We start from the raw sequence: 14487 nt of genomic DNA, 5'->3' as shown, positions 1-14487 counted from the left end.
TATGGCGGACTAAAGGGACTCTCAATGTATTCAAAACAAACATGGAATCTGTGGAACACTATAATAGCACTCGACAATTAAAGCTTCCTAAAAGCAAAAACACACGGAAGATCAAATGAAAAGTAAGAATAATACAGTTTATACTTAAAATAAGGTAGCTCGCTGCACAGCAGACGTGATGCAGACGGCGGATAATATGACACTGGCTACTGGCACTATGGCGGACTAAAGGGACTCTCAATGTATTCAAAACAAACATGGAATCTATGGAACACTATAATAGCACTCGACGATTTTAGCTTCCTAAAACCAAAAACACACGGAAGAAGATGTGAAGAGTAAGAATAATACAGTTTATACTTAAATTAAGGTAGCTCGCTGCACAGCAGACGCGATGCAGACGGCGGATAATATGACACTGGCTACTGGCACTATGGCGGACTAAAGGGACTCTCAATGTATTCAAAACAAACATGGAATCTATGGAACACTATAATAGCACTCGACGATTTTAGCTTCCTAAAACCAAAAACACACGGAAGAAGATGTGAAGAGTAAGAATAATACAGTTTATACTTAAATTAAGGTAGCTCGCTGCACAGCAGACGTGATGCAGACGGCGGATAATATGACACTGGCTACTGGCACTATGGCGGACTAAAGGGACTCTCAATGTATTCAAAACAAACATGGAATCTGTGGAACACTATAATAGCACTCGACAATTAAAGCTTCCTAAAGGCAAAAACACACGGAAGATCAAATGAAAAGTAAGAATAATACAGTTTATACTTAAATTAAGGTAGCTCGCTGCACAGCAGACGTGATGCAGACGGCGAATAATATGACACTGGCTACTGGCACTATGGCGGACTAAAGGGACTCTCAATGTATTCAAAACAAACATGGAATCTATGGAACACTATAATAGCACTCGACGATTTTAGCTTCCTAAAACCAAAAACACACGGAAGAAGATGTGAAGAGTAAGAATAATACAGTTTATACTTAAATTAAGGTAGCTCGCTGCACAGCAGACGTGATGCAGACGGCGGATAATATGACACTGGCTACTGGCACTATGGCGGACTAAAGGGACTCTCAATGTATTCAAAACAAACATGGAATCTGTGGAACACTATAATAGCACTCGACAATTAAAGCTTCCTAAAAGCAAAAACACACGGAAGATCAAATGAAAAGTAAGAATAATACAGTTTATACTTAAATTAAGGTAGCTCGCTGCACAGCAGACGTGATGCAGACGGCGGATAATACGACACTGACTACTGGCACTATGGCGGACTAAAGGGACTCTCACTGTATTCAAAACAAACATGGAATCTATGGAACACTATAATAGCACTCGACGATTTTAGCTTCCTAAAACCAAAAACACACGGAAGAAGATGTGAAGAGTAAGAATAATACAGTTTATACTTAAATTAAGGTAGCTCGCTGCACAGCAGACGTGATGCAGACGGCGGATAATACGACACTGACTACTGGCACTATGGCGGACTAAAGGGACTCTCACTGTATTCAAAACAAACATGGAATCTATGGAACACTATAATAGCATTCGACGATTTTAGCTTCCTAAAACCAAAAACACACGGAAGAAGATGTGAAGAGTAAGAATAATACAGTTTATACTTAAATTAAGGTAGCTCGCTGCACCGCAGACGTGATGCAGACGGCGGATAATATGACACTGGCTACTGGCACTATGGCGGACTAAAGGGACTCTCAATGTATTCAAAACAAACATGGAATCTGTGGAACACTATAATAGCACTCGACAATTAAAGCTTCCTAAAAGCAAAAACACACGGAAGATCAAATGAAAAGTAAGAATAATACAGTTTATACTTAAATTAAGGTAGCTCGCTGCACAGCAGACGTGATGCAGACGGCGGATAATATGACACTGGCTACTGGCACTATGGCGGACTAAAGGGACTCTCAATGTATTCAAAACAAACATGGAATCTATGGAACACTATAATAGCACTCGACGATTTTAGCTTCCTAAAACCAAAAACACACGGAAGAAGATGTGAAGAGTAAGAATAATACAGTTTATACTTAAATTAAGGTAGCTCGCTGCACAGCAGACGTGATGCAGACGGCGGATAATATGACACTGGCTACTGGCACTATGGCGGACTAAAGGGACTCTCAATGTATTCAAAACAAACATGGAATCTATGGAACACTATAATAGCACTCGACGATTTTAGCTTCCTAAAACCAAAAACACACGGAAGAAGATGTGAAGAGTAAGAATAATACAGTTTATACTTAAATTAAGGTAGCTCGCTGCACAGCAGACGTGATGCAGACGGCGGATAATACGACACTGGCTACTGGCACTATGGCGGACTAAAGGGACTCTCAATGTACTCAAAACAAACATGGAATCTATGGAACACTATAATAGCACTCGACAATTAAAGCTTCCTAAAAGCAAAAACACACGGAAGATCAAATGAAAAGTAAGAATAATACAGTTTATACTTAAATTAAGGTAGCTCGCTGCACAGCAGACGTGATGCAGACGGCGGATAATATGACACTGGCTACTGGCACTATGGCGGACTAAAGGGACTCTCAATGTATTCAAAACAAACATGGAATCTGTGGAACACTATAATAGCACTCGACAATTAAAGCTTCCTAAAAGCAAAAACACACGGAAGATCAAATGAAAAGTAAGAATAATACAGTTTATACTTAAATTAAGGTAGCTCGCTGCACAGCAGACGTGATGCAGACGGCGGATAATACGACACTGACTACTGGCACTATGGCGGACTAAAGGGACTCTCACTGTATTCAAAACAAACATGGAATCTATGGAACACTATAATAGCACTCGACGATTTTAGCTTCCTAAAACCAAAAACACACGGAAGAAGATGTGAAGAGTAAGAATAATACAGTTTATACTTAAATTAAGGTAGCTCGCTGCACAGCAGACGTGAAGCAGACGGCGGATAATACGACACTGGCTACTGGCACTATGGCGGACTAAAGGGACTCTCACTGTATTCAAAACAAACATGGAATCTATGGAACACTATAATAGCACTCGACGATTTTAGCTTCCTAAAACCAAAAACACACGGAAGAAGATGTGAAGAGTAAGAATAATACAGTTTATACTTAAATTAAGGTAGCTCGCTGCACAGCAGACGTGATGCAGACGGCGGATAATATGACACTGGCTACTGGCACTATGGCGGACTAAAGGGACTCTCAATGTATTCAAAACAAACATGGAATCTATGGAACACTATAATAGCACTCGACGATTTTAGCTTCCTAAAACCAAAAACACACGGAAGAAGATGTGAAGAGTAAGAATAATACAGTTTATACTTAAATTAAGGTAGCTCGCTGCACAGCAGACGTGATGCAGACGGCGGATAATATGACACTGGCTACTGGCACTATGGCGGACTAAAGGGACTCTCAATGTATTCAAAACAAACATGGAATCTGTGGAACACTATAATAGCACTCGACAATTAAAGCTTCCTAAAAGCAAAAACACACGGAAGATCAAATGAAAAGTAAGAATAATACAGTTTATACTTAAATTAAGGTAGCTCGCTGCACAGCAGACGTGATGCAGACGGCGGATAATACGACACTGACTACTGGCACTATGGCGGACTAAAGGGACTCTCACTGTATTCAAAACAAACATGGAATCTATGGAACACTATAATAGCACTCGACGATTTTAGCTTCCTAAAACCAAAAACACACGGAAGAAGATGTGAAGAGTAAGAATAATACAGTTTATACTTAAATTAAGGTAGCTCGCTGCACAGCAGACGTGATGCAGACGGCGGATAATATGACACTGGCTACTGGCACTATGGCGGACTAAAGGGACTCTCAATGTATTCAAAACAAACATGGAATCTGTGGAACACTATAATAGCACTCGACAATTAAAGCTTCCTAAAAGCAAAAACACACGGAAGATCAAATGAAAAGTAAGAATAATACAGTTTATACTTAAATTAAGGTAGCTCGCTGCACAGCAGACGTGATGCAGACGGCGGATAATACGACACTGACTACTGGCACTATGGCGGACTAAAGGGACTCTCACTGTATTCAAAACAAACATGGAATCTATGGAACACTATAATAGCACTCGACGATTTTAGCTTCCTAAAACCAAAAACACACGGAAGAAGATGTGAAGAGTAAGAATAATACAGTTTATACTTAAATTAAGGTAGCTCGCTGCACAGCAGACGTGAAGCAGACGGCGGATAATACGACACTGGCTACTGGCACTATGGCGGACTAAAGGGACTCTCACTGTATTCAAAACAAACATGGAATCTATGGAACACTATAATAGCACTCGACGATTTTAGCTTCCTAAAACCAAAAACACACGGAAGAAGATGTGAAGAGTAAGAATAATACAGTTTATACTTAAATTAAGGTAGCTCGCTGCACAGCAGACGTGAAGCAGACGGCGGATAATACGACACTGGCTACTGGCACTATGGCGGACTAAAGGGACTCTCAATGTATTCAAAAAAACATGGAATCTATGGAACACTATAATAGCACTCGACGATTTTAGTTTCCTAAAACCAAAAACACACGGAAGATAAAATGAAAAGTAAGAATAATACAGTTTATACTTAAATTAAGGTTGCTCGCTGCACAGCAGACGTGATGCAGACGGCGGATAATATGACACTAGCTACTGGCACTATGGCGGACTAAAGGGACTCTCAATGTATTCAAAACAAACATGGAATCTATGGAACACTTTAATAGCACTTGACGATTTTAGCGTCCTAAAACCAAAAACACACGGAAGAAGATGTGAAGAGTAAGAATAATACAGTTTATACTTAAATTAAGGTAGCTCGCTGCACAGCAGACGTGATGCAGACGGCGGATAATACGACACCGATTACTGGCACTATGGCGGACTAAAGGGACTCTCACTGTATTCAAAACAAACATGGAATCTATGGAACACTATAATAGCACTCGACGATTTTAGCTTCCTAAAACCAAAAACACACGGAAGAAGATGTGAAGAGTAAGAATAATACAGATTATACTTAAATTAAGGTAGCTCGCTGCACAGCAGACGTGATGCAGACGGCGGATAATACGACACTGGCTACTGGCACTATGGCGGACTAAAGGGACTCTCAATGTATTCAAAAAAACATGGAATCTATGGAACACTATAATAGCACTCGACGATTTTAGCTTCCTAAAACCAAAAACACACGGAAGATAAAATGAAAAGTAAGAATAATACAGTTTATACTTAAATTAAGGTTGCTCGCTGCACAGCAGACGTGATGCAGACGGCGGATAATATGACACTAGCTACTGGCACTATGGCGGACTAAAGGGACTCTCAATGTATTCAAAACAAACATGGAATCTATGGAACACTATAATAGCACTTGACGATTTTAGCGTCCTAAAACCAAAAACACACGGAAGAAGATGTGAAGAGTAAGAATAATACAGTTTATACTTAAATTAAGGTAGCTCGCTGCACAGCAGACGTGATGCAGACGGCGGATAATATGTCACTGGCTACTGGCACTATGGCGGACTAAAGGGACTCTCAATGTATTCAAAACAAACATGGAATCTATTTAACACTATAATAGCACTCGACGATTTTAGCTTCCTAAAACCAAAAACACACAGAAGAAGATGTGAAGAGTAAGAATAATACAGTTTATACTTAAATTAAGGTAGCTCGCTGCACCGCAGACGTGATGCAGACGGCGGATAATACGACACTGGCTACTGGCACTATGGCGGACTAAAGGGACTCTCAATGTATTCAAAACAAACATGGAATCTATGGAACACTATAATAGCACTCGACGATTTTAGCTTCCTAAAACCAAAAACACACGGAAGAAGATGTGAAGAGTAAGAATAATACAGTTTATACTTAAATTAAGGTAGCTCGCTGCACAGCAGACGTGATGCAGACGGCGGATAATACGACACTGACTACTGGCACTATGGCGGACTAAAGGGACTCTCACTGTATTCAAAACAAACATGGAATCTATGGAACACTATAATAGCACTCGACGATTTTAGCTTCCTAAAACCAAAAACACACGGAAGAAGATGTGAAGAGTAAGTATAATACAGTTTATACTTAAATGAAGGTAGCTCGCTGCACAGCAGACGTGATGCAGACGGCGGATAATACGACACTGGCTACTGGCACTATGGCGGACTAAAGGGACTCTCAATGTATTCAAAACAAACATGGAATCTGTGGAACACTATAATAGCACTCGACGATTTTAGCTTCCTAAAACCAAAAACACACGGAAGAAGATGTGAAGAGTAAGAATAATACAGTTTATACTTAAATTAAGGTAGCTCGCTGCACAGCAGACGTGATGCAGACGGCGGATAATACGACACTGGCTACTGGCACTATGGCGGACTAAAGGGACTCTCAATGTATTCAAAAAAACATGGAATCTATGGAACACTATAATAGCACTCGACGATTTTAGCTTCCTAAAACCAAAAACACACGGAAGATAAAATGAAAAGTAAGAATAATACAGTTTATACTTAAATTAAGGTTGCTCGCTGCACAGCAGACGTGATGCAGACGGCGGATAATATGACACTAGCTACTGGCACTATGGCGGACTAAAGGGACTCTCAATGTATTCAAAACAAACATGGAATCTATGGAACACTATAATAGCACTTGACGATTTTAGCGTCCTAAAACCAAAAACACACGGAAGAAGATGTGAAGAGTAAGAATAATACAGTTTATACTTAAATTAAGGTAGCTCGCTGCACAGCAGACGTGATGCAGACGGCGGATAATATGTCACTGGCTACTGGCACTATGGCGGACTAAAGGGACTCTCAATGTATTCAAAACAAACATGGAATCTATTTAACACTATAATAGCACTCGACGATTTTAGCTTCCTAAAACCAAAAACACACAGAAGAAGATGTGAAGAGTAAGAATAATACAGTTTATACTTAAATTAAGGTAGCTCGCTGCACCGCAGACGTGATGCAGACGGCGGATAATACGACACTGGCTACTGGCACTATGGCGGACTAAAGGGACTCTCAATGTATTCAAAACAAACATGGAATCTATGGAACACTATAATAGCACTCGACGATTTTAGCTTCCTAAAACCAAAAACACACGGAAGAAGATGTGAAGAGTAAGAATAATACAGTTTATACTTAAATTAAGGTAGCTCGCTGCACAGCAGACGTGATGCAGACGGCGGATAATACGACACTGACTACTGGCACTATGGCGGACTAAAGGGACTCTCACTGTATTCAAAACAAACATGGAATCTATGGAACACTATAATAGCACTCGACGATTTTAGCTTCCTAAAACCAAAAACACACGGAAGAAGATGTGAAGAGTAAGTATAATACAGTTTATACTTAAATGAAGGTAGCTCGCTGCACAGCAGACGTGATGCAGACGGCGGATAATACGACACTGGCTACTGGCACTATGGCGGACTAAAGGGACTCTCAATGTATTCAAAACAAACATGGAATCTGTGGAACACTATAATAGCACTCTACGATTTTAGCTTCCTAAAACCAAAAACACACGGAAGAAGATGTGAAGAGTAAGAATAATACAGTTTATACTTAAATTAAGGTAGCTCGCTGCACAGCAGACGTGATGCAGACGGCGGATAATACGACACTGACTACTGGCACTATGGCGGACTAAAGGGACTCTCACTGTATTCAAAACAAACACGGAATCTGTGGAACACTATAATAGCACTCGACAATTAAAGCTTCCTAAAAGCAAAAACACACGGAAGATCAAATGAAAAGTAAGAATAATACAGTTTATACTTAAATTAAGGTAGCTCGCTGCACAGCAGACGTGATGCAGACGGCGGATAATATGACACTGGCTACTGGCACTATGGCGGACTAAAGGGACTCTCAATGTATTCAAAACAAACACGGAATCTATGGAACACTATAATAGCACTCGACGATTTTAGCTTAAGAAAACCAAAAACACACGGAAGAAGATGTGAAGAGTAAGAATAATACAGTTTATACTTAAATTAAGGTAGCTCGCTGCACAGCAGACATGATGCAGACGGCGGATAATACGACACTGACTACTGGCACTATGGCGGACTAAAGGGACTCTCACTGTATTCAAAACAAACATGGAATCTATGGAACACTATAATAGCACTCGACGATTTTAGCTTCCTAAAACCAAAAACACACGGAAGAAGATGTGAAGAGTAAGAATAATACAGTTTATACTTAAATTAAGGTAGATCGCTGCACAGCAGACGTGATGCAGACGGCGGATAATATGACACTAGCTACTGGCACTATGGCGGACTAAAGGGACTCTCAACGTATTCAAAACAAACATGATATCTATGGAACACTATAATAGCACTCGACGATTTTAACTTCCTAAAACCAAAAACACACGGAAGAAGATGTGAAGAGTAAGAATAATACAGTTTATACTTAAATTAAGGTAGCTCGCTGCACAGCAGACGTGATGCAGACGGCGGATAATATGACACTGGCTACTGGCACTATGGCGGACTAAAGGGACTCTCAATGTATTCAAAACAAACATGGAATCTATGGAACACCATAATAGCACTCGACGATTTTAGCTTCCTAAAACCAAAAACACACGGAAGAAGATGTGAAGAGTAAGAATAATACAGTTTATACTTAAATTAAGGTAGCTCGCTGCACAGCAGACGTGATGCAGACGACGGATAATATGACACTGGCTGCTGGCACTATGGCGTACTAAAGGGACTCTCAATGTATTCAAAACAAACATGGAATCTATGGAACACTATAATAGCACTGTACGATTAAAGCTTCCTAAAAGCAAAAACACACGGAAGAAGATGTGAAGAGTAAGAATAATACAGTTTATACTTAAACTAAGGTAGCTCGCTGCACAGCAGACGTGAAGCAGACGGCGGATAGGATGGCACTGACTACTGGCACTATGTCGGACTAAAGGGACTCTCTCTGTATTCAAAACAATACGGAATCTATGGAACACTATAATTTCTCTCGTCGATTAAAGCTTCCGAAATGCAAAAACACATGGAAGAACAAGTGGAGCGTAAGAATAATACAGTTTATACTTAAATTAAGGTAGTTCGCTGCACAGCAAGATGAATGCCTATATTATGCACCCATAAAAAAGTTCCAGTTCCGACACTTTTATAAACGTGTGTAATACCGACTTTTAAATCATTTTCTTGAAAGAAAACCACTTGGGCGCACTATATTTTTTTTCTTTTCCTGAGAGCCATGGGAGAGGACGCGGTCTCACCTTGCTCCCGGGTATGAATGCCCTAATTTGAAAGGAAAAACATCGAAAAGTTATTGGTCGATTTATTTCAATCTTTTGAATGTTACTCTAATATTTATACGGACGCAGGCTATAAATAGTTTTAAATGACAATGTACAAGGTTTTGTTAGAAGGAAATGAGACACTATTTTTAATTACGATACTAGGGCATGTAAACAATTCCACAAATTGTTTCTACTATGCATATTCTCTCTTCTTATACACAATTTTACAGCGATTGTATATACAACAATGCCCTGTGTTATTTTCTTCCTGGAAGTCAATTTTAAGAGAAAATGGGGAAGCTGTATATATGGATTATCAGCTTATGGTTGCAATACCGGTTTGATTCTGAAGCGTCTGAAACTTTATAATCCTGTTCAACCGCAGATTATAACTATGTGAAATACTGTCGCTTAAGTTACTTTCCCTTACAGTTCCAGCAGCTGGAAGATCTGTATAATACCTCGTATACCAACAATCCCAAGTAATCTACCCAGTGATATTAAGCAGCTTCATTCCGAAACAAGGTTCCGGTTGTAATAACAGTGAACAAGGTTGTTAGTCAGACAGTGGGTGAAGACGAAATTGCTAGAGAGAAGGACGAAATGGTCATACAGAGGACAAACGAGGAGATGGACAAAGACAGGGGGAAGTAGGAGGTTAGGACGTATGGCCAGTTCCTATACATATTTAGCACTTGTGATGCATTGCCAGGTTCGCTGGTGTTGTATAAAATAATACAACAAGCACTTATAAAGGCCTGAGTACATACAGAGCTTGACCGGTTCCAGGGATTTTGCCGCCCCGTGCGAAAATTTAAACGGCGGCGACATAAGCCCCCCCCCCCCCCCCCCCCCTCATTGTTCATCTCCATGAGTTTTCATAGTCAATCTATTTCGCCGTGTCATTCATCCATGGCGTCTTATTTTCACACAACGGAGAAACTCAGCGTTGCCGAGTATTTATTTATAGCTGTCCGTCCACGCAGTGTCTGGCATTGTGGTTAGCATTTATGACGTCATATCTCCTGAACTATGTGCAGTATAATGATATAAATTTGTAGGCACATTTAGCGGCATATGTGGATACTGTCCGCAAAACGTGTTGCGAATAGAGGTAGTAGCAACGAAATAATAAATTTAAACGTTAACCACGATGCGGTAGTTTTTCACGCGTCTCATTGTTTACGACATCATATTTCCTGAACGAAGAGCCGTAAAACTATACAATTTTGAACTTACATTCAGTGGTATATGTGTATATTGTCTGTGAAACGCGTGGAGAATTCTGTAAATAGTAAAGAAATAATAAGGTATAAAGTGTTGCCTCAGGCGGTACTTTTACTGCATAAAGTCTTGCCTCAGGCGGTACTTTTACTGCATGAACAGCAGAAAAGTAGTATGTGATAAACGTTTTTCCTTTCTTTACTTTATTGGGGCTCCCACCGAGAAAAAATTTAATAAAGGTTTGGAATTATGTGTGAAGATTGTTGCATATCGATAAGTACTCTCGTTCTCAAATACTAGTTTACTAAAATGTGTCAATTCACGTTTCATTTTCACCCCCGCCCCGCTTTCATAGATTAGTGGTTACCCCACGGGAGTTGTTGCCTGATAAAAAGCTGAATGTGTACAAAATTAGGTTGAAGCCACTCCAGTGATTTAGGAGGAGCTGTGGCGCAGTCACACACACACACACACACACACTCTCTCTCTCTCTCTCTCTCTCTCTCTCTCTCTCGCTCTCTCTCTCTCTCTCTCTCTCACACACACACACACACACATACACATCATAATATGTATGGATTACAAAATGTTCTTATCAGACACAGTTGCATGTGTCTAAGGTTGCTTTATTTTTCATTATAAAGTTTTTCGCTTCTGTAGGGGCGAAGGTAAAGTAGTGTAATTCATACGTTTGGAACCATATTAAAAGTCAAAATTTTGGCGTCCCCAGAACTTGACGCCCTGAGCGATGGCGCACTTCGCCTCCCCCCCTCCCCCCCCCCCCTCTTGAGCCGTCCCAGTAGAGGGATGTAGAATGAGTAGGTGAACAAAATATAAGAGATTGCAGAACCGTAACACGTTACCTGGTGTATATATACACTAATGTAACCAGTGAGGCACTCAAAACAGTATGACTGTAATGTTTAATAAAATTAATTGTTATAGCATTTTCAATTTATGAAACGAAGGATTATAACGCATTGTCACAAAACAAGAAGTTACAGTTATGTAATACATCGAGTGTCGATTGATGTCTTCATTATTATTTTGTTGCGCACAGAACAACGAGATTATGAAAGCTAGGTGCAGAACCTGCCTCTCGTAACACTCGAAATACTCCACTAATGGTTCGTTCGTTCGGAATCCTCCGTGTTGGATAACGTGCATGATATTCGGTAACTGCAGCTGTAGCATTACCATCACATTTGCCATAAATAAACACCATATCGCTGTATTCCTCTGTCGTAAATTTGATCATCATCCCTACTTCATAATTAATTACAAACTACAACAGTTACTATGTGGTTTCACTTCAATACACTGTTGTTATTATGTTTTTTCACTGAACATTACAGAAAATTAACTCGTTTCAAGGTTAGGAAACGACTGAAACAACTCACTAACGGCTGCTAACAATGACAAACGTTTCTACATTCTTAATGGAAAATAAACAAATTTACTTTATATAACAATCTTTGCTTCTCTGGATGTCCTGGAAAACTACTGCAGATACACGTCTAGCACACGTTTTATTAGATTCTCCAGAACAATAACAACAAAATAAACCGAAATCGTGCTTCACTTTAACCTCTTACAGTTTTGCGGTGGCTTCATATTAGCGAAGTTGGTAAATTTCAGGCAAAATCTTTTATTAGCCGTAACTCCGTAACTAAACGATAGCGGACCTATGTTTACATGAACTTTTTATGAACTTTTTTCTTTAGTTTCATCTGTAAAATAACATATTAAAATATTTGCATATCTTCGTGAGTCACCCTGTATGTCTGAAACAATTAGAAATGCTATATATGAATCACAAAACAAGTATGAAAAAAAGCATAAGTGCATACAGGGATGTACAATGAGTAGGTGAAGAGAAATGTAAGTATAAGCTTACATTTAGTCAATATAAGTGAACAATGCGAAGAGAGCGCAGCATTCCAACGCATTCCATATGGTATATAAGCACTAATGCAACAAATATGGCACTAAAAACTGTACAGGCATAACGTTTTACAAAAGTAATAATTATAGCATTTTCAGTTCATAAACTGACAGTAATATAAGCAATTTACAGAAAACTAACAGTTACAAATAATTAATCCATTGCGTGTGGATTAGTGTCTACGGTAATGTTAGTATTAGGTTTGCTGTAGAACATAATGTTTGTCACATGTAGTCTTTAGAATGTAATATCAATCACACAAAAAAATCCTACAAATGTAGGATATGGAGGCGGGTATGACTACACCACTATAATTCCATACATTACACACAGACGCTCAGGATAAATGTACGGTACAAATCTACGTAATTGTAACATAAAGTGAAACAAAATATGGTGAGGGCACATATGACTGCTGATAAAGAACGTAGAAAGGTTACATAGTACGATCTTAAAGTACAAAACACACTTGTCTTACAGTAAAAATGTCGAACACCTAAGAAACCTTTCTTGAAGCTAAAACCAGCATGTTTTGGAAATATTTTTTATGAAACATGTGCTATGTAGCCTGATGTCCACATTATAATCTTGTTCTTGAAGCATATATTGTGTGGTCTGTTGCCCATGCGATACTAATTACTAGACAGTAAAAATATAGAAGAGCTGAGCAACCTACCTTGAAGCTACAGAAAGTGTAATTTGAAAAGTTTTATTAATGAAATACGTGATACATAGCTCGACGTATGCACCACAATAATGTTTTAGAAGCACATGATACATAGCCTTATATCTACGAGACACATTACTTTTCAAACAGTTAATTATACCACGTTATAGCCATAAATAATGTACAATGAATCATGTACCATGCTCAAAGGGTTGTGTGTATGCTTGGAAGCATCCTCACTAGCATATATCCTATCTTTACTTTAAATTTCTCAAAGAATGCTCTTAAATCTTATATTAGCACTTCATATGTAGCTCCGTGCCTACATGATGTGTATAGAATTTTGATGTATCATTAATGGATACAAACGACTTATTACAGTTAGGAGTTTTCTTTTGTGCGTTTTTGTTGTTGTTGTTGTTTTGGTCTTCAGTCATGAGACTGCTTTGATGCAGCTCTCCATGGTACTCTGTCCTGTGCAAGCTTCTTCATCTCCCAGTACCTACTGCAACCTACATCCTTCTGAATCTGCTTAGTGTATTCATCTCTTGGTCTCCCTCTACGATTTTTTGTCTCCACGCTGCCCTCCAATGCTAAATTTGTGATCCCTTGATGCCTCAAAACATGTCCTACCAACCGATCCCTTCTTTTAGTCAAGTTGTGCCACTAACGTCTCTTCTCCCCAATCCTATTCAATACCTCCTCATTAGTTACGTGATCTATCCACCTTATCTTCAGCATTCTTCTGTAGTACCACATTTCGAAAGCTTCTATTCTCTTCTTGTCCAAACTAGTTATCGTCCATGTTTCACTTCCATACATGGCTACACTCCATACAAATACTTTCAGACACGACTTCCTGATACATAAATCTATACTCGATGTTAACAAATTTCTCTTCTTCAGAAACGCTTTCCTTGCCATTGCCAGTCTACATTTTATATCCTCTCTACTTCGAGCATCATCAGTTATTTTACTTCCTAAATAGCAAAACTCCTTTACTACTTTAAGTGTCTCATTTCCTAATCTAATTCCCTCAGCATCACCCGATTTGACTACATTCCATTATCCTCTTTTTGCTTTTGTTGGTGTTCATCTTATATCCTCCTTTCAAGACACTATCCATTCCGTTCAACTGCTCTTCCAGGTCCTTTGCTGTCTCTGACAGAATTACAATGTCATCGGCGAACCTCAAAGTTTTTACTTCTTCTGGATGAATTTTAA

Source organism: Schistocerca gregaria, chromosome 5, assembly GCF_023897955.1.
Source record: "Schistocerca gregaria isolate iqSchGreg1 chromosome 5, iqSchGreg1.2, whole genome shotgun sequence".
NCBI lineage: Eukaryota > Metazoa > Arthropoda > Insecta > Orthoptera > Acrididae > Schistocerca > Schistocerca gregaria.
This window is presented reverse-complemented; position numbering follows the sequence as displayed.